This window comes from Salvia hispanica, chromosome 1 (assembly GCF_029641045.1).
Source record: "Salvia hispanica isolate PSC_SH4W2 chromosome 1, Shi_PSC_v1, whole genome shotgun sequence".
Taxonomy (NCBI): domain Eukaryota; kingdom Viridiplantae; phylum Streptophyta; class Magnoliopsida; order Lamiales; family Lamiaceae; genus Salvia; species Salvia hispanica.
The window spans coordinates 2,416,287-2,435,911 of record NC_142692.1 but is presented as its reverse complement, the minus strand read 5'-3'; the positions used below and the strand labels follow the sequence as shown (position 1 = coordinate 2,435,911).

The following is a 19,625-nucleotide window of genomic DNA, read 5'->3' as shown; positions in this document are numbered from 1 at the left end:
AATCTGTGGGCCGGCTCGAACAACCCGGTAAAATGAACGGATTAGGGTTGTAATTTTATTACCCGAATACAAAACGGGCTAAACGGGTTGGCCCAAATGGGTTGGCGGATTAAACGGGTTGGCCCGAACGGGTTGCGGGTCGGCCCGATGGGTTGCAACTTTTAATTAAAAATTATTAAGTTTTAGGGTTTTTTTTATATTTTTGAATCTTCAATCTTTCTACATAAGCATTAGTCTTATTGAATCTTCACTCTACACTTTTCCACTCGATCCTACAATATCAGCTTTCAAGTTCCACCTCAACTCATTATTCCACTGTCCCATCATCTGTCACTAGTGTCTTACCACCACCAAAGCCAATGAAGACAAAATTAAGAAATAAATCATCAAAATCTTAATATATTTATCATTTTAATAATAATTCATGTAAGATATGATTTTAAATTTTCACAAAGAATTAGTTACGAACAATGTCAAAATAATGACATGAACACAAGCTTTAATTTATGTTGTAGTTGATCGAGATGAAATGCTTATTTCCAAGTATTATTGTAGAATACTATGAAAATATGAAGATTTTATATGATTCTAACTAAAAAGAAAAAAAAGTATCTAAAATTTAAAATTATTTTATAGAAGAAAATTTTGATACAAGAAATTATTTTCGAAAGCTTTTAGGCCGAATAGTCCGATGGATTAGCTCAAAACCCGACGGTTTAGGGTTAGGGTTGAAAATTTATATCCCGAAAAATCCATAATCCGAATAGCACACACCTAAATAGCCCGGCAATCCGAATGGATTGGCCCGAACTCAAACGGGTTAGCCCAATTGACATCCCTACTTGTATGTAATAATATTTAAATTAGGCGTCGGATAAAATCAAAATCCTTTTCAAACATCAAACATTAAAATATGAAAAATAAAGTAAAGATGTTTAACAAGAAAAATATCGGTTAATTAGTCCAACTCATTCAATTTACAGGTAAGCCATATCAAAATAAGGCAACAGCTCATTATTTTCAAAGTAAATTGAACAGTTAATTAGAAATACATTAACTTTCCTTTCCTTTCCTTTCCTTTATAGAGTACTACTAGTATTTATTTATTTTAACACATTAATTAATTTTACATAAAAATACATCAAGCTAATATACTAGGGCTATTGTTGGGCTAATCGCAGCAGCGACAATATGGGGTACGCCCGGCTGCTACGGCTGTACGAGGAGCACCAGCACCGGCATCAGCATCCGCAACAGCACCAATATCATTACAACATCCATGGGGGCACCGATAACGTGCATAGCTTCTCATCATCTTCTCACCTTCTTTATCTGAAATCATATCTCATTAATGAATAATCAAGTACTCAAAAAGACACACACTACACACATGTTTGAATGAGCTGAGAAATTTCTAAAGAAAGAAAGAATGAAAGTGCTTACATGAAACTCGATTGAGGTGCCGAGCGTCTGCAACTTGTGAGGAAATTAGAAGAGCCATCAATATTAAAAGACCCATAATTTCAATTCTTGTTTGAACCATTTTTTTGGATTTGTACAAAATCTAATGTTTATACATGCAAGCTGAAGCTATTAGGAGCAACCATGCTTATATATATATGTGCAAGTTGAAGAAACATGGCGGTTAGGGGGGCAACAATTTTAAAATTTTATAATTAAGAGTTCTACTTTTGTAATTTTATGTTAAAATTTGAGGATCAAGAATTTGTTTTTGTCTTGATGCTAGGAACTCAAGATCTTATTTTACTCGTTTGAAAAGTAAATCCAAAATTAATATAGTATTAATTTTGTTCTTGTGTGGATTCCAAGTTGAAAGTAGTGTGAAGGGTAATTCATTGGTCGGTTTACTATTTGATAGAGATGAAGACTTTGGGGTCTCAATTAGTTCCACGAAGACTGCGTTGGATCAAAGCGACAATTATACTAAGAATAATAATAACTGAAAATTTCCTTGCACGCTCCTTTAATTTGTTTAGGGTGACATAGTATTTGAATGAAAAAGAAAGAAAAGAAGATAAGGTAGAAATGGAGAAATAAAAAAAAAAAGTTATGATACCATTTTCTATCGAATGTAGGGGTGGCAAATCGTGCATGTTGTGTTGTTATCGTGTCGACACGATAATGATACAGCACGATAACAACAAACACAAACACGACCCGTTAAGAAAACTCTAAACACGAACACAAACATAACCCGCTACCCTCAGACACGAACACGACACGAACTCATTAACGACACGAACCACTTCGGGTCAACACGACACGATAACAACAAATATATGACACGGCACAATAACGACACTATAATAATAATATTATAATATATAAATATTGTTTCTTATATTAAATTTTAAAAATAAAAAAAAAATAATAATATTATAATATATTAATATTATTTCTTAACGTGTAACATGAACACGACACGAACAAGACACCGATGTATGATTTCATTCATAACATAATGATAGGAAAAGACAAAATATTGGTCTCTAATGTAGTTGAAAAAATAAATAAACAATAAATGCATGGCTCTTTGGGGGCAAACTTTTGTACACTTGTGACATAGAATCAAATGTTTGTTAAAAACTGATAGATTAATAATCAAACATAGAGTTGACCATCTCATGACGGTGAGAAAGAAACAAACACACGCGATCATATACACTGAAAAAACAGCCAAATCAATACTGCCTTCTTTCTGCTCCATAATAAAAAAATCATTTTTCTTTTAAATAAAAATAAACGTATTTCTTTTCATTTACTTTATTTTATTTTTTTTTAATCTTTTTTCATTTTTCTACCTTTTTATTTTTTATTTTATTCCTTTTTTACTTAATTCACTTAACATAATTTTTCTTAATTCACGTGTCGAAAAGAAACGCGATTCTAAAATTTGTATATGTTCACATTAATTAATGGCTGTTGTGGGAACAATAAAAATAAGTTGTTTTGTTAACTTGAAGACTTCAGTCCGGATAAAAAATTGACTTGGAGAGAAAAATATCAGAATAAACACTTCATCTACCGCATTATACTAAGTAATTTATAAACACGTACTCTCTCCTTCCAAAAAATAATACTCCTATTTTGTAGGCTTTTTTATATATTTACTTTATGAACTCACATACTTTATTAAATCATTATGTTTCAATCCATTAAAATTAAATAATTTCTTAAAATCTCCACCAAATCAAAATGAAGCTTTAAATCGTGGTGCATAGACAAAGGGAGTAAGTTATTATAAATACACGGGCCGAACTATCGTTTATAGGTATGGATCAATTATCATCTCTCTCTTCAAGTTCCTTTGCTGATTATAAAACCAATATAATAAATTAATTAACAGTTAATACTATTCTTAAATTAAACTGCCTGAAAGGAACAAAAATGTGACACTATTTAACTTTTTCGATAATCGAATAAGGGGTGTTATAAACGTGCTTACATGCCAATCTATGGGTCGAAGCCTCAGCCAGTTCTCTAGCATCTGCAACCTCTGAGGAAATGAGAAACACGATAACTAACAATAGTGCTATGGATACATTTCTTTTGGAAACCATTTTCTACTAAGGAAATTTAATGAGCATGTATGTTTGATTTTGTATGAGAATGTGTTCATTCACTCTATATTTATAGACAAATTCTTCAGGAATGAACGTCGCAAAAATCAAATTGGTGGAGATTTGCTATGATTTTTCGAAAGAGTACATTTATATCTATATGAAATGTGTACTTTTATAATTTATTTTTTACATGTCTATCTTTAGTAACTATAATTTCTAATGGTCATGGTTTAGTAAATTATTGTACTACTTATATATTTGTATCATCTATTTTTATACTCCATATGTCTTCAAAGAATATGAATTTTGGGTCGGGCACTGGTTTTAATGCAAAATTGAGAGGTAGAGAAAAAAAGTAATTAAAGTATTGTTAGTGGGAAATGAGTCCCACCTCATTAGAGAGAAAAGAATTTGCAAAATTAGAAAGTGCATATTCTTGTGGGACGGGCTAAAAAGGAAAGAGTGCATATTCTTGTGGGACGGGCTAAAAAGGAAAGAGTGCATATTCTTGTGGGATGGATGGAGTATAAAATAGGAATATCATTTATACCAAAAAATCGGAAATATGATCAAATTATGTATTTCTAGTAAACCTATGAATCAAATTAACTTAGAACCATGCTTATATATACAGTTTGTGTTAAAATGGCGACACCTCCTAAAGTGACATCATACCACCATTCCTAGCCAATCATTTGTACATGTGGATGATTAATCAGCTGTCATGTGGCAATCATAAAAAACGCTCAAGGGTAAATTTTCTCGGTCTGCAATATCCAATACGCTAGACTGCAATCTATAGATTACAGTGTAGCGTTTATAATATTGCAGGCTACGTAGTGTCACAGTGTCACTTTAAGAGGTGTTGTCATTTTAACGCACCTTATTTATACTCCTATAAACTACATAAAAAAAAAAAGCTTTTTTAGAATAATGCAAGGTTATTTTGTTATACTATTTCTCTATGTACTACTATATTTTAACACGCTTTCTTTTATATTAGTAATATTTATATTATGTTACACTTATACTTATTTTTATTGTTTAGATTTCCCAGTATGTCTAACACATGCCTTGACTTTTTGTCTTGATGCTAAATCGATCTACTTTTCCTTGTTTGACTAGTAAATATATTTTTATTATTGTTATTTCTTGGGGTTGAATAAAGACGAAGACATTGGTGTAGTCTATTTTCAATGAAGACTGCGTCTGTTTACCTAGGCCAAGGCCCAAGGGTGGTTATAAATTAAATAGTACTCCATCCGTCCGTCATTAGGAGTAGCGTTGATTAGGAATAGCACTCCTTTTATAAAAATAACAATAAATAGTTAAAGTGGAGAAAATAGTAAAGTAAGAGAGAGAATAATGCATCGAAGATATCAATCTCGGGCTTTTTGTACAACAGCTCATTAATTTCCATATAAAAAACAAGTATACTAACTAGGGCTATTGTTGGGCTACAGGCAGCAGCGACAATACGGGGGAGGGGGTGGGGGAGGGGGAGGCCCGGCTGCTACGGCTGCACTAGGAGCACGAGCACCATCACCATCACCAGTAGTAGCATCCGCAACAGCACCAACAATATTACAACACCCATGGGGGCACTCAAAACGTGCATAACTTCTCATCATCTTCTCACCTTCTTCATCTGAAATCATATACTATAATGAATAAAGAAGACACACATGTTTGAATGAGATGAGAAATTTCAAAAGAAAGAAAACGCTTACACGAAACTCGATTGAGGTGTCGAGCATCTGCAACTTGTGAGGAAATTAGAAGAGCCGTCAATAATAAAAGAGCCATAATTTCAACTCTTTTGTGAACCATTTTCCTGGATTTATAGAAAGTTATATATTCATGCTGAAGTTATTAGGAGCGACCATGCTTATATAAGCAAGTTGAAGAAGCATGGTAGTTAGGGAGGGGGCCAACAATTTTGAAATTTTGTAAGAGTTCTACTATAGTAATTTAATTTTATGCTAAAATTGAGAATCAAGGATTTGTTAAGAACTCAAGATCTTATTTAATTACTCGTTTGAAAAGTAAATCCACAATTAATATATTAATTTTATTCTTGCGTAGATTCACACTGGTTGAAAGTGGTGTGAAGGGTGATTCATTGGAAGGTAGGTACTACTATATTGATAATTAAAGACGAAGAAGCGACAATTGTACTAAGAATAAAATAAATGAAAATTTCCATGCACGTTCATTTGTCTAAGGGGACATAGTATTTGTCAGAAAATTTATTAATACTCGACATGGATTGTACAAAGTAGGAGAGAAAAAGAAAGAAAAGCTAAGTAGGTAAAGTAGAGTAATACAAAATTTAAAAAGTACTTCCTCCGCTCCACAAGAATATGCATTCTTTTCTTTTTAGTCCGTCCCACAGGAATATGAAAGAACAATTATAATTGCTAATATCACTAACTTTATGTTGTTTGAAGGCATTTGAAACTTTCCTTATCCTTGTTCATTAGGGAAACTTTTAAGTGCTTTCCAACTCCGGAAGGGGGATAGAGTTGTCGAAACGACAATGGCAAAAAGAGGGAAAAGAAATGTCAGCGGCGTTAGATGAGAATTGAGAATTGAATAATTTTTCTTTGATATTATAAACCATTACTTAATCATCCTTAGGGATGTTTTATATTGCTAACTATTTAAGTTGCTAATTCTGCTAACTCATCAATGAAATGTATTAAAAATGTCAATACAGTGGCATTAACATGTCAACACATTATATTGAAGTTCAACAAAATCATGTATTGACATTTTTAATGCATTGCGTTGATGAGTTAGCAAGTTAGCAACTTAAGAAAGTTAGCAATTAATCACAGCTCATCATCCCTAATTCTCTATATATAGAGGTGTTGACAATAAAGTAACCATAAATCATTAATTAGTAAAATAGAGAAGAAATCAAACAATAACTATCAAATAATAGAAGTATAGAACACTGTAAATTAGGCAACAAATCAAATAACACCAAAAATAATTTCAGCAAAAGGCGATTCCGTCGTCTTGGCGGCTCCCACACTCCGGCCGCCCGAATATCTTTGGCTCGACTCCATTTGGATGTATTTGCTTCTTCCAATGTATGATTTCATTCAGAGCATAATGATAGGAAAAAACAAAATATTGGTCTCTGTTGTGGTTGAAAAATTAAATAAACAATAAATGCATTGCTCTTGAATAATGTAGTTGGGGGCAATATTTTGCCCATTGCGATTTGTGAATGTTCTTCGAGCGAAATAACACGATTAAAGTCTGAAGCTGTACACCCCTCCGCCTCCGATCCCCATTGAATGTTCTATATTAAGAAAAGTAAGTAGAAAAAATTAGTGGAATGTAAATTATATTTTTATATTTTAGTTTTATAATATTTATGAATAAAATGAGTTAGTGGAATATAAGATTTATTTATTAAAAAAATGATAAAAGTAAAATGACATATTTATAGAGCGTCGAAATAAATAAATACTGGAACATTTTATACATGACTCATTCTAATCATAATCCAGTTAGATTTTGGCTAGACGTCAAGCCAGAATCATCAGAATGTTTTTTAGAAAAAATTTAACTTGTAATAGTACTAAGTAGTAATAATTTTTCTTTACAATTTATTTTCTTAAACTGAAAATTATACAACCATGTTTTCTCAAATTTAAACATTTAACTTCATCTCGGGCTATTTTTTATTCGGTTTGGATTTTGAGTGTTGGGCCAACGGCAGCACCGACGATGTGAAGGAGTGCCAGGGAACAAGGCCGAGGGCCGTCTGACTAATACGGCTGCACCAACAACACCACAACATCCATTTGGGCACCAAAATAGGCAACCCATCCCACCACCCTATTGCTTTTTTAGTAAAAGCTACTACTATCATGAAATGTTTGCTTTTTATCTTAAACACTATTGATTTGGAAAGAAGATGTAATTTTTCATTCTTGAATTTGAATGGATGACAATGGAATTTTCCATTCTCATAAGCTATTAAGAATTCTTATTTGAGCCCATTCCCTTTTTGCATTGGGCCCATACATAAATGGGCTAAAACTTAAACGAGGATGATATTTAAGGCCCAAATTTTAAGTAATCAATAAATTTAATAATCAAAGTAAAAGATGTTTAACAAGAAAAATATCGGTTAATTAGTCCAACTCATTCAATTTACAGGTAAGCCATATCAAAATCAGGCAACAGCTCATTAATTTCAAGTAAATTGAACGGTTAAAAATACTACATGAACTTTACTTTCCTTTCCTTTATGGAGTTATTTATTTTAACACCTTAATTTTACATAAAAATACATCAAGCGAATATACTAGGGCTATTGTTGGGTTACAGGCAGCAGCGACAATATGGGGGAGGCCCGGCTGCTACGGCTGTACGAGGAGCACCGGCATCAGAATCCGCAACTGCACCAATATTACAACATCCATGGGGGCACCGATAACGTGCATAACTTCTCAGCATCTTCTCATCTTCTTTATCTGAAATGATATCTCATTAATGAATGATCAAGTACTCAAAAAGACACACACTATACACATGTTTGAATGAACTGAGAAATTTCGAAAGAAAGAAAGAAAGAAAGTGCTTACATGAAACTCGAGCGTCTGCAACTTGTGAGGAAATTAGAAGAGTCATCAATAATAAAAGAGCCATAATTTCAATTCTTGTTTGAACCATTTTTTCGGATTTGTACAAAATCTAGTGTTTATATATGCAAGCCGAAGTTATTACGAGCAACCATGCTTATATATATATGTGCAAGTTGAAGAAGCCAACAACTTGAAAATTTTATACTAATTAAGAGTTCTACTTTTGTAATTTTATGTTAAAATTTGAGAATCAAGGATTTGCTTTTGTCTTGATGCTAAGAACTCAGAATCTTATTTTTCTCGTTTGAAAAAGTAAATCCGCAATTAATATATTGATTTTATTCTTGTGTGGATTCCAACTGGTTGAAAGTAGTGTGAAGGGTAATTCATTGGTCGGTTTACTATATTGATAGAGATGAAGACTTTGGGGTCGTCTATTAGTTCCACGAAGACTGCGTTGGATCAAAGCGACAATTGTACTAAGAATAATAATAACTGAGTCCGCGCGTAGGGACAGAGTGCAGTTGGTTACAGAGGGGCAGATTTATATGATTGACCTAGGATCAAATCTCACTACTATCGTGTAGTTGCAACACCTCTCAGGCACAACTGCATAAGTGTGAGGCCTTGGGAGGTGGGCTTCTGGCAGATTGGGTTAGACACTCCCCTTTAAGCGGGGTCACTGCATACCCTGATTTAACACCTCTCATAATACTGTCGGACCGGGATGTGTGGGGCCCTTAGGATTGGGATTTCAACCTATTTTGTATGAATAACTGTAAATTTTCATACGCGTTCGTTTAATTTGTTTAGGGTGACAAAGTGTTTGAATTAAAAAGAAAGGAAAGTAGATAGAGTAGAAATAGAGAAAGAAAGAAAAAAAGTTATGGTACCATATTTCTATCAAATGGGATTAATTTTGATAAACAAATGAAAATGAAAATATGACACTATTTTTCGTTAAAAAGTATATATATGGAAGGACTATTAGAGTATAATTAGTTGCTAATATCAGTAACTCTCTGGAGTTTGAAATCACTAAGAAGCTTTCCTTATCCCGATCATTAAGAGAAGCTTTAAGTTCAAAGTTCAAACTCCAAAAAGTTGAGGTAAAGGGAGATGGAATTGTCGAAACAATGATAGCAAAAAGAGAAAAGAAATGTCACCGGGTTAGAGTGAGATTTAAATAATTCTCCTTTGATATTGTAGATCATTACAATCATCCCTCATGACAATTAAATAAACATAAATCATTAATTAGCAAAATAGCAAACAAATCAAACAATGAATAATATCAAATCATAGAACACTCTAAATTAGGCAACAAATCAAATAACACTAATAATAGTAGTAGTTCTTAAAGATAGCGAAGATAACTATTCCTGAATATCTTTGGCTCGATGTATGATTTCATTCATAACATACTATAGGAAAAGACAAAATATTGGTCTCTATTGTGGTTGAATAAATGAATAAACAATAAATGCATGGCTCTTGAATAATGGAGTTGGGGGCAAATTTTTAAATAAACAATAAATGCATGGCTCCTTGAATAATGGAGTTGGGGGCAAATTTTTGTCCACTGTGACATATTTCAAACCAGAACGTTTAAAACAAATTTAACATGTACTAGTACATAATTTTTCTTTATAATTATTTTCTTGTATATATAAATATATAAAAGGGGAGTTTTGGGAATAATTACATGAATGCCATTAATAATATAAAAAAGATTTTTTTAATATACTTACTATAATAAAGATTAACTATCCATTACTGACATTCATTGTTATTTACCCACTAACTATTAACTTTGGGATATATAAAGAGATTTTTCTTTTTATTTAATGGTTGATCATCAAAGAGTAGTACACCTTATGAACTCCTTCGTAAGCTGTTGTTTACTTTCAGTCTTTCTCACCTATTCTGGTTTAATTTTTATGTTACACATTTCTTTAATGTAACGATATAGTCTTGTGATAAATATATTGTAAGATAGCATCTATTTGGTGAATGTCCAATAAGAAATATTGAACGATGATACTTCCGTCAGATGCATTTAGTTTTTTATTTTTCTAATCAAATGTCTGAGAAAAAAAGTTTGTTCTCATATTGTGAAGTGTCAAATGTATAATTTTTTCATGTAATGCTTTGTATGAATATTAGGTTGGTGGATCCTTATTCATTTGTCTTTCCTGAACGTGGTATGGGTGGTAACAGTTACACGGGAAGTAGGCGATGCGGGGTATAATATTAGGGTATGCAACCAAATTTTTTTTTCCGGCTAAATGCATGCATATTGATATCGATTGTATATTCCATGCTATTTTGCTGTATTTTTGTTGATGATTTTAATTGACTTTGCTATCTTCTAATATATATTTATACATTATTTTTATTGACATGTGTTTGTGATTGATCTTTTGTAGTATAGATCTAAAAGTGATTTAAATGATATGTGATTTGTGGCAATTTTTGGTTTATAAACTTATTTGGTTATATGAGTTTTATTGGTACAATAAATTGTTATTGTATAAATTTGCGATTTTAGAACTTGAAATAATAATATTGTTTCTCATTTGGTATATGTGTTTTTTTTTCTTTGTTTAATTTTATATTTTTTAATAATTATTTTTTATTTTATATATTTATAATTTTAGATTTCATAAAATAATATTTTTATGAATTTATAAAATTATTTTACAGTATAAAATTTATTACGTAAGTGATTCTAGAGAAGCATCTCTTTACAATGGGCCTTAGTTTTAAACATTGGGCCCTTCTGATAGCAGAGCCCAATCCAATACTCTAATAACTTGTCATTTGATTTGATTTTAAATTTAAATTTTTGTGACTCATAAATTTAAACGTTTGTAATTTGTATCGAAGACATGAGAATGGATAGAAAATTGAGTGGGGGTGAAGACGTGATATTGAACGATTCAACTATATTTTAGTGAAATTGGAAACCTTTTACCGTGCGACTTTAAGAGTCCCTTTTTTTTAGATGGAAAGTAGGTGAATGTGGCTCGAAATAACCAGACAAATTAATCAACGAGCTAACAGTAGGTTGAGTTGGACAGTTTTAACTCTCTAATAACGTTATGCAATTGCCTCATCATCCTCCATTTTCCATAGTGAAAAAGATTGAATATGGCTTTCACATTAAATAATACTCCTATATAGTAAAAACCTATGGGGCCGGGTATCGGGTGTGCACTTTAAACTATTTTTCGGGTTCGGTACCCGGTTTTCTTGGGTTGGGTATCCAAGGGTACTCGAATTTCCACCCTCAGACGGAGGGAGCTAGTATTATTTTACAGTAGTAAGCATTTGTTGACTGCAATAACTAACTTCTACGAATATTCATATATCGTTAAATGACTTCTACGAAAACGTTTCAAAAAAATTCTTAGTAAAAAATAGTAGGATGAGTAGTAATATTGTAATACTAGTAATTTTGTAGCTTTAAAGAAAATTAGAATTTAAATAATGGAGTATTTATACATTTAGTAAGTACTCCTTGAAATGCACATGGTAGCAAATGGAAATGATATGTGTGGTCCTCACCACTTATTCTTCTCATATTTCCTCCATAAATATTCCTATCTCCGGCAACCTTGATGACATTTCTTCTTTCTCTAGCACTCTTCTTCTTCTTCCTCACCATCCTTCCACCTTCCAGCAATCTAACAGACCAACTCTCACGCCTAGAGATGTTAAGGTTAGGTCGACGACTGTGTTGGCGCGGCATTGTGTACCTCTCCAGCTGCATATACGGGAGTGTCTGGTTCCGTGAACTGAAAGATCCGAGTGGGTCCCAAAGTCGTTAAGGCCATCCGCATCCCTGTCTCTTATCCGTCTCTTAATTGTCTCATCCCTTAACTATTCATGGGCCACACTGTAAGCATATGCAACTTCACTTTTGCATGAAAAATAAAAGAAAAAGCAACAACAACTGATTTCAAAAAACCAATTTATATTCATATTCTCTCAAATAGCAAAACCATTGTCATATAGTATTAATTACATAAAGTAATTTACCTTGAGCAAATCGAGTCTCAGATTTGGGCCGCCAGCAGGGTATGTTCCATGAACGTTTCCATTGCAAACAGCCAAAAAGTCTACACCAGTTGAATCAATGAACTCATTTGCCTGAAATTTGCAACATGCAATTATTTTCACAACTCAGAACATTTGACGATTATTGAATAGAACAACAAAGTAGTGGAGTGTTTTTCAATAGATTACCTACATATCATCGAATTCTCCACGATGGAACCGAGCCCACGGTCCTTGCCTTCGGGCATGCTAGCGTGAATCACTCTTTGTTTGACTATTGATGCATTGGCCGTGAGTTTCGGGATTAATTCGCAAGGTAGGTGTTTCGACTCCCAACTTAATCATTAGTCTCAGAGCCTCGATCGATAACACCAAACTAACACTAAAAGTCCATAAAACTAGGAGGAAAAATCATGCAAGTGTTAGTCTCATCATAATAGAGTTTACAATCATAAACCAATATCTAAAAAAAATTACTAGAAGTCACAGTATCAAAATAAGGTTGATTAAAATTTAATCCATAATTCTTTTATTCAAAGGAAAATGTATAATTTAAATTACAGATTGAGGAATATGTGTACAAGAGGCAAAGGTTCATAGATACTCTATTCATTTATTTGGTAATAGAAACGATGACGAAATGAAATAAATTAAATTGCAAAAGAAATACAAAATGAACGTCATTTCAGATTTTCATTTTAGTCTTATCCTCATTGGATCCATCATACCAAGAATAACAAGTGTGTAGAAATCATAAACCAATATATAGAAAAAAGAAAAAAAGAAAAAAAAAGGAAAGATATACTCCTTTGTCCCATTAAATATTTTTCTTTATGAATTGTTCATTAAAAATTAAACATTTTGTAAAATGTAAATAACATCGTCTCTATTTTTTGCCCCTCTCTTATTTTACTTTCTCTTCATTAAACTAAATGTTTCATATTTATTAGGATGGAGGGAGTATTTTTCATTCCACATTACCTGTAGATCTGAAGATTTTGGGATGTGTACCGTTGCTTGCTCTCTTCCAACATTGCTGCCAAGCCGATATAAATTATAAGTTGAAGGGATTGGTTTCCAAGGTCCTCATGTTCTTCAAGTATCTTTATTGCTGACATGTTCACTGATTCTGAACAATCATGAACAGTTATTTTTTGAAGTGTGGATATGTCTCCAATATCGAAAGGAATCTCTTCCAAGTTCCGTAATGAAGAAAGATAAAGCGTCTCCAACACTGGGAGATTGGATTTGTCCGCAATCCAATTAATCAAACCATTACCATTAGAAATGGTCAGATGTTTCAAGCTATGAAATTCCTGTTTAAAAAAATTCAATTCTGCTCCTGATACTGCATCCCATAATTCAAGAAGTTGAAGATGAGGTAACGAAGCAATCATTGCCATACCCCTCTGCCCAATAAAGCAACTGTATAAAGTGAGCTCTCTGAGGGAATTCGGTAGCTTAAATTCATCTATATATAGCTTTCTCCACAATTCAGACTTGCTTGGAGAATCGATTCTTAGCGATTCGAGCTTACTTAAGCTGCCAACGTTATTCAGATGAAAACACTGATATAGCTTAAATCTCTGTTCCACCTTGTACAGAATATACGATTCCTCTCCCAACTTGTACAGTATATCCAATTCCTCCCCCAACTCGTATAGAATATCCAATTCCTCTCCCAACTCGTACAGAATATTCAATTCTCTAATGTTGGGCATTTTGGCACACAACTCCTCGCTGAAAATGAGATTCTTCACTGTTTTAAGTGTCTGTAAGTTTTGTAAAACAGAGACGTCACCTGCAGCAGGAGGATCAATTGGAATATGATTGCGAATATCTATATGCCTAAGCTGTGGCATATTCCAAATCTCGGATGGTAAAGAACCTGTGTACCACCAGTTGGACACAATCAAAGTTAGCAGACTCCAACACAGTGATATCGACCGAGGAATTTGCATAAATCCATCAGATTCATAATGGTATTTGTAGTATATGTAGCGCAAGTTGATTTGTTTAAGAGAAATGTCTAGCATACTCTCGCGATTACCATAATACACTCTCAACAATCTAGACTTCAACGGCGCTTCTCCCTGCAAGCTCGATATTAGAGGACTGAAAACTGATGGCTTTTCTGAAGTTGGAGCTTCTTCAAGGTATAAACTTACCGGTCGTTCATCAAATATGTAATGACGCCTCCCATCTAAGTCTCTTTGCACACAATAAAAATCTTCCTTTACTGCTGTCTTTATGCACAACTCTCTTACAAGATCATGAACACAATAATATTTTACTTTGTTGTGTTCTGTCAACCTATAAACTAAAAGAAGATTTCTATCAACAAGTTCCTTTATGTAACTCTTTGCAAGTTGTTCCAAAATTTCGTTTTTAGATGCTTTTATGAATCCTTCGGCAACCCATAGTTGGATAAGTTCACACACATCTATCGAATAATCTTCTGGAAATAATCCCAAGTAGAGAAAACATGGTTTCAAACGAACAGGCAAATGCTTGTAACTCATATATAGTATACTGGATGGTTTGTTTCCCTCACCTGAATATTCCATAACCAAGCTCTTGTCTTTTTTGATTTGCTCCCAATACTCTTCGGTTCTAGGAACTTTTCCAAGAAGCCCACCAATAACACGGATTGCAAGTGGAAGTCCTCCGCACTTTGTGACAATGCTCTTCGCTATTTCTTGCAACTGAGGAGGGCAATTTTGTTGTGCAAATGTCACTTCACAGAAAAGGTCCCAACTATTTTGATAATCAAGAAAACCCACAACAAGTGAAGAGGAGCCAAAGTAATTAACCACTTCTTGTTCCCTGGTCGTCACAACAATCCGGCTTCCATTACCATTTTCCGGGAAGTAAGGCTTAATCTTTTCCCAAGCTACAACACTCCACACATCATCCAAGACGATCATATATCTCCGACCAAATAAAGTTCGATACAACTTCTCACCTAGTTGATCATCGGATTTATTCTCAATATTACCTACTTGTAGGCAGTCTAGAGCTTGTGAAAGCATATGAGTTGCATTATATTCTTGAGATACAGTAACCCATGCACGGACATGAAAATGATACACCACAAGTGAATTTTCGTAGACATTTTTGGCAAGAGTGGTCTTACCAGCGCCTCCCATTCCGACAATTGGGAGTATTCTTCGAGAATCATGCCCAATGAGCTCATCCAGAAGCTGCGCCACATAGCCATCAAATCCCAGCATGGTAGTCTTATTAGCTGCTCGAGAAGCCGATGATGACGACGGCAATGATAGTGGAGGCATGGAACTCACGGATGGGGTTTCCTCTTTAAACTTGATAGCCTTTTCCTTGATGGAGCTCATCTCTCGTATCATTTTCTTGAGGCAGTGCAACATTAGTAAGACTTTTGGTAGCAGATGAAGTAATAGTTCGATCAGCAGCTTCGACTTCAATCATGTCTTCAGCTTCACGAGCTGCATCCACAATCAGCCTCATCAGATCTTCTGCTTCTTCGGAATAAGTCTCCACAAAATCGATGAGAAAGTCAACCTTTTCCCGAAGAGATTGAAACTGGTGGTTGTCGAAACAAGAGGAAAGGAGAGGATGAGTGTGGATCTGATCCATAGTATTCAACAACGAAACAAGAGATGCATAAGCAGTCGCCGCCATCTCTGATCCGATCAGCTTTTGATGTTTGTTTTGGAAAAGTCAACGGATGAAAAAAATAAGAAGTGGGGGAGAAATATGAGATGAATGATAAAGAAGAAAATCGAAATACAAATGATGAGAGAATAGTAAAGAAAGACTAATACAAAAAAAAAAAGTTCGTAGTCTCCTGTTCGCTGGTGTGGGCCACAGCCCACAGCAATTGATAAGTAGTGTAATTATTACCATAGCAAAAGTTCCAATTATTGGGGCAAAATGGATTAGTGGTATGCCTCCGACATCATTAAAAACTTTCCAAGATTTAGAAACATTTTTTTACTGGTCTCTGATTTAATTGACCAATGATTTGGAAAGAGAATGTAGTGTACTATTCCCTCCGTCCCGGCTAAGATGACACATTGCTTAGCCAGCACGAGATTTTAGGAGTTATTGATTAAATTATTTAATTGGAGAGAGAAAAGATAGGTGTAAGTATTAAAGTAGAGAGATAAAGAAAGATGGATATTTTAATAGGAGTGAGAAAAAGTGGTTGAGTGTATTAATTGGAGAGAGAAAATTTCCAAAAAAGGAAATGTGTCATCTTAGTTGGGACAAACTAAAAAGGAAAACGTGTCATCTTAAGCGGGACGGGGGAAGTAACTCTTTGGTCGGGATTAAGACAAATTACAACACACGTGAAATTTTTTAATAAACATTCTGGCCCGACGAGAAGATTATAACCTTCTTAATTTGTTACATTCTTAATACCCCATCCGTCCCAAATTTATAGTTACATTTAGTTATGACACGGGATTCAAGAAATTGTGTGTAATTAATGAAGTGAGAGGTGGAGAGTGTAATAAATGAAATGAGATGGTGGAGTGAGATGATGCAGTGTGTAATAAATGAAGTGAGATGATGGAGTGTGTAATAAATGAAGTGAGTTGGTTGAAGGTGAGTCATTTTTTGACTTTTTGCTTTTTTATTTTTGTTCTGATTTATTTTAATGTAGATAATGGCATTTGGGTGTAATTTTAGTGAATAATGGGATAAAATTTTATGTCCAAATATGGAAAATTCTAAATGTGACTATAAATGTAGGACGAACTTTTATGACAAAATGTGACTATAAATCTGAGACGGAGGGAGTATAATTTTTTAAGGTATACATTCAATTTTAAATGTCAATATTGTTATATTAGAACAAGGTTCCAATTTTACATCGGAAAAAGATGTGTTATATATGGCTATCACTCGAGCCACTCAGCTACAAAGCCAATCTTAGACTCGTCATTAATGGCACGACAAACACTGTCGCACCTCAACCCTTATGACATATGCACTTGCTATAAATAAAAATCAAAATTTAAAATAAATAATTTCACACGTATTATGAAATTTCAAAAGCTAACATTTATCAAGTACATATTTCAAAACATTCTAATCCGTAGTGGACCCTCTCACCACTCTATATACTGCATATTTATCTACATGCAAAAATGATGAGGAGGAGAAGGTTGCCAAAACACGTCAGCCGCCGACCCTGATAACATGTGCAATTCCTACGACTCATCTCAACCAAATACTTCACTCATATCTTATTCCTGAAAAATATTAGTGGTTTATATGAGCCACAACTCAGTGTATATAAACCTTACATTTAATTCCACATACAAATATCAAATACATTCATTCACCAACATATATCACCGAAAGTAATAAATATCATAAACAATTTAACATTCACATGCATATACCTCTCCATTCTTTTTATTATTCTGTGACAGATCAAGCCTGGCATCTGCCCGGGTTCCATTGCATACGAACCGTAGGTCCATTATATTTATTTGACCTTTCCACGAAGGCCCCTCTTTGCATTATTGACCTTTCCACGAAGGCCCCTCTTTGATTTGACCTTTCCACGAAGGTCCCTCTTTGCATATTTTCTTTGACCTGTAGGTCCATTATCTATGACCCCTAGGTCTTTTGCCATTGTATATCAAATCCAGAGCAAGATTGTCACATATCCTCTTTAATCCAATGATACAAATAATTCTAATGCTATATAAAAATATATCCATAGCACTACTCATATATTCAATATTCCACCATCAATATCAAATAACACATAACCATTTCAAGCTCACATCATATAATTCAAATATTCACTCCAATTTAATACATAACAATTAATCACATAAAATATGTAAAATTAAAAGTGTGATTTATACACACCTGATTAAAATAGATAATCTTGCTTTAACACCAATTCCGCCTCCTGCACTATAACCCTCAAGTTTATTTTTCTTTTCTCTATCTTCTTCCGTATTTTTCTACTCACTTTCAAACCTAAGCTTCCTCGTGAATATATAGATGCATATGGCGGTGTAATAGACCGACTCTTATTTAGGCACTAACTAATACTAATAATATATAGTTATGTGTATCCATTTGGCCTAAGCTGCATTTCCTATAATTCTTGAAATTAGAAATCATGACGAGAGTTGCTAAATTCTTACACGTATCCATGCATAAAACTTTTATGTATATCTCATAGGTAGTAAAACTAATTATACAAACTATTGCTTATTTATGTACAACTACTAATAACACGTGTATATATACATATTCAAAAATAATAGTTTTAAGAACACCCATTCACATTATTACATATGTATACTGTATACACTTAAAATTACGTTTTTAATACTTAACGTAATATATGTAGATATAATATTTATTATGCAAATAATACTAAAAATGTAATGATAAATAAAACTATTTTAATATGTAAAATGATGCATGTTTTTGGGTCATGGATGTCACAAACATCGGCGGATTCAGGTGGGGTCGCCTGGGGTCGGCCGACCCCAACAACCCCTCCGGAGTGCCGCCGGAGCGCTTCTTTCATCGGTCCTTCGACCCCGCGACGCCCGTGCCTCCGACCCTGTTCCACGTAGAGAGAGCTGGCAAGGCTGAGTTAGAAATGTGAAACTGAGGCAGCGGCGACGTGAAATGAAGAGAGGGATAAAATAAGTTGTTCAGTTTTTGCTTTCAAGAAGAAAGAAATGGAATGGCGGGGGAGGAGAGAGAGATCGAGACCCAATAATCGAGAATTCAAACACTACTTTGTGCATTTACTACTATATTTACATATTTAAATTAGCTTAGCTGGCAAGAAGAAAAACTGATACATATCCTATTTAATATAGTGTCATATCTTGATTATTTCTAATTTTAAAATGAACTTTCAAATTTTATTGCTTTATTTTTATTATTCCAAATAAACCTAAGTAAATTTGTTAATAACGATTTTAGCAAATTTATTATAATATCTCTAGATTTTTCTAAAGTTAGTTTCTATAATTTAACATTCCAACCATATTATTCACATTAAATTACTTTTAAATTTTATTTAAACTATTTAAATTATACTCTTTTATGTCAAGGAAAAAGTTGTTGGTGTATTAACTGGAGAGAAAAAATTTTCAAAAAAAAAAATGTGTCATTTTAATTGGGACAAACTAAAAAGGAAAACGTATTATTTTAAACAGGATGGAGGGAGTATTTTTAAAAAACAAATATTTATTTTAATATTATTTTTATTATTTGTTTCGACCCCACGATATTTAACTCCTGGATCCGCCATTGGTCACAAACACCTTCAGTACGACCTGCCATAGACTCCTCATCCAATCTTCCAGAGCTAATGTCATTGCCTACTTGTCATAGTTGG

The 19,625-nt window shown here is 33.5% G+C and overlaps 3 long non-coding RNA genes and 1 pseudogene across 5 annotated transcripts; all 4 read right to left on the bottom strand.

Moving 5' to 3' along the window:
* Window positions 1-999: 999 nt before the first annotated feature.
* Window positions 1,000-1,969, bottom strand: LOC125217602 (uncharacterized). The gene is made up of 2 exons (XR_007175761.2): window positions 1,444-1,969; window positions 1,000-1,332 (listed from the first exon to the last, which is right to left on the bottom strand). It is a non-coding gene; the product is annotated as an uncharacterized LOC125217602 (long non-coding RNA).
* Window positions 1,970-7,714: 5,745 nt separating this feature from the next.
* On the bottom strand, window positions 7,715-8,368 carry LOC125217906 (uncharacterized). Its single transcript, XR_007175837.2, has 2 exons — window positions 8,192-8,368; window positions 7,715-8,080 (listed from the first exon to the last, which is right to left on the bottom strand). It is a non-coding gene; the product is annotated as an uncharacterized LOC125217906 (long non-coding RNA).
* A 3,281-nt stretch (window positions 8,369-11,649) lies between these two features.
* LOC125219873 (putative late blight resistance protein homolog R1B-16) lies at window positions 11,650-15,984 on the bottom strand (annotated as a pseudogene). The gene is made up of 4 exons (XR_016137363.1): window positions 13,235-15,984; window positions 12,443-12,651; window positions 12,236-12,346; window positions 11,650-12,113 (listed from the first exon to the last, which is right to left on the bottom strand). The product of XR_016137363.1 is annotated as a putative late blight resistance protein homolog R1B-16 (transcript).
* A 1,295-nt stretch (window positions 15,985-17,279) lies between these two features.
* LOC148933068 (uncharacterized) lies at window positions 17,280-18,556 on the bottom strand. 2 transcript variants are annotated; one of them, XR_016134340.1, is made up of 2 exons: window positions 18,125-18,556; window positions 17,280-17,493 (listed from the first exon to the last, which is right to left on the bottom strand). It is a non-coding gene; the product is annotated as an uncharacterized LOC148933068 (long non-coding RNA). The 2 variants fall into 2 exon arrangements; XR_016134339.1 differs by lacking the exon at window positions 18,125-18,556 and adding an exon at window positions 17,647-18,116.
* Window positions 18,557-19,625: the final 1,069 nt, after the last annotated feature.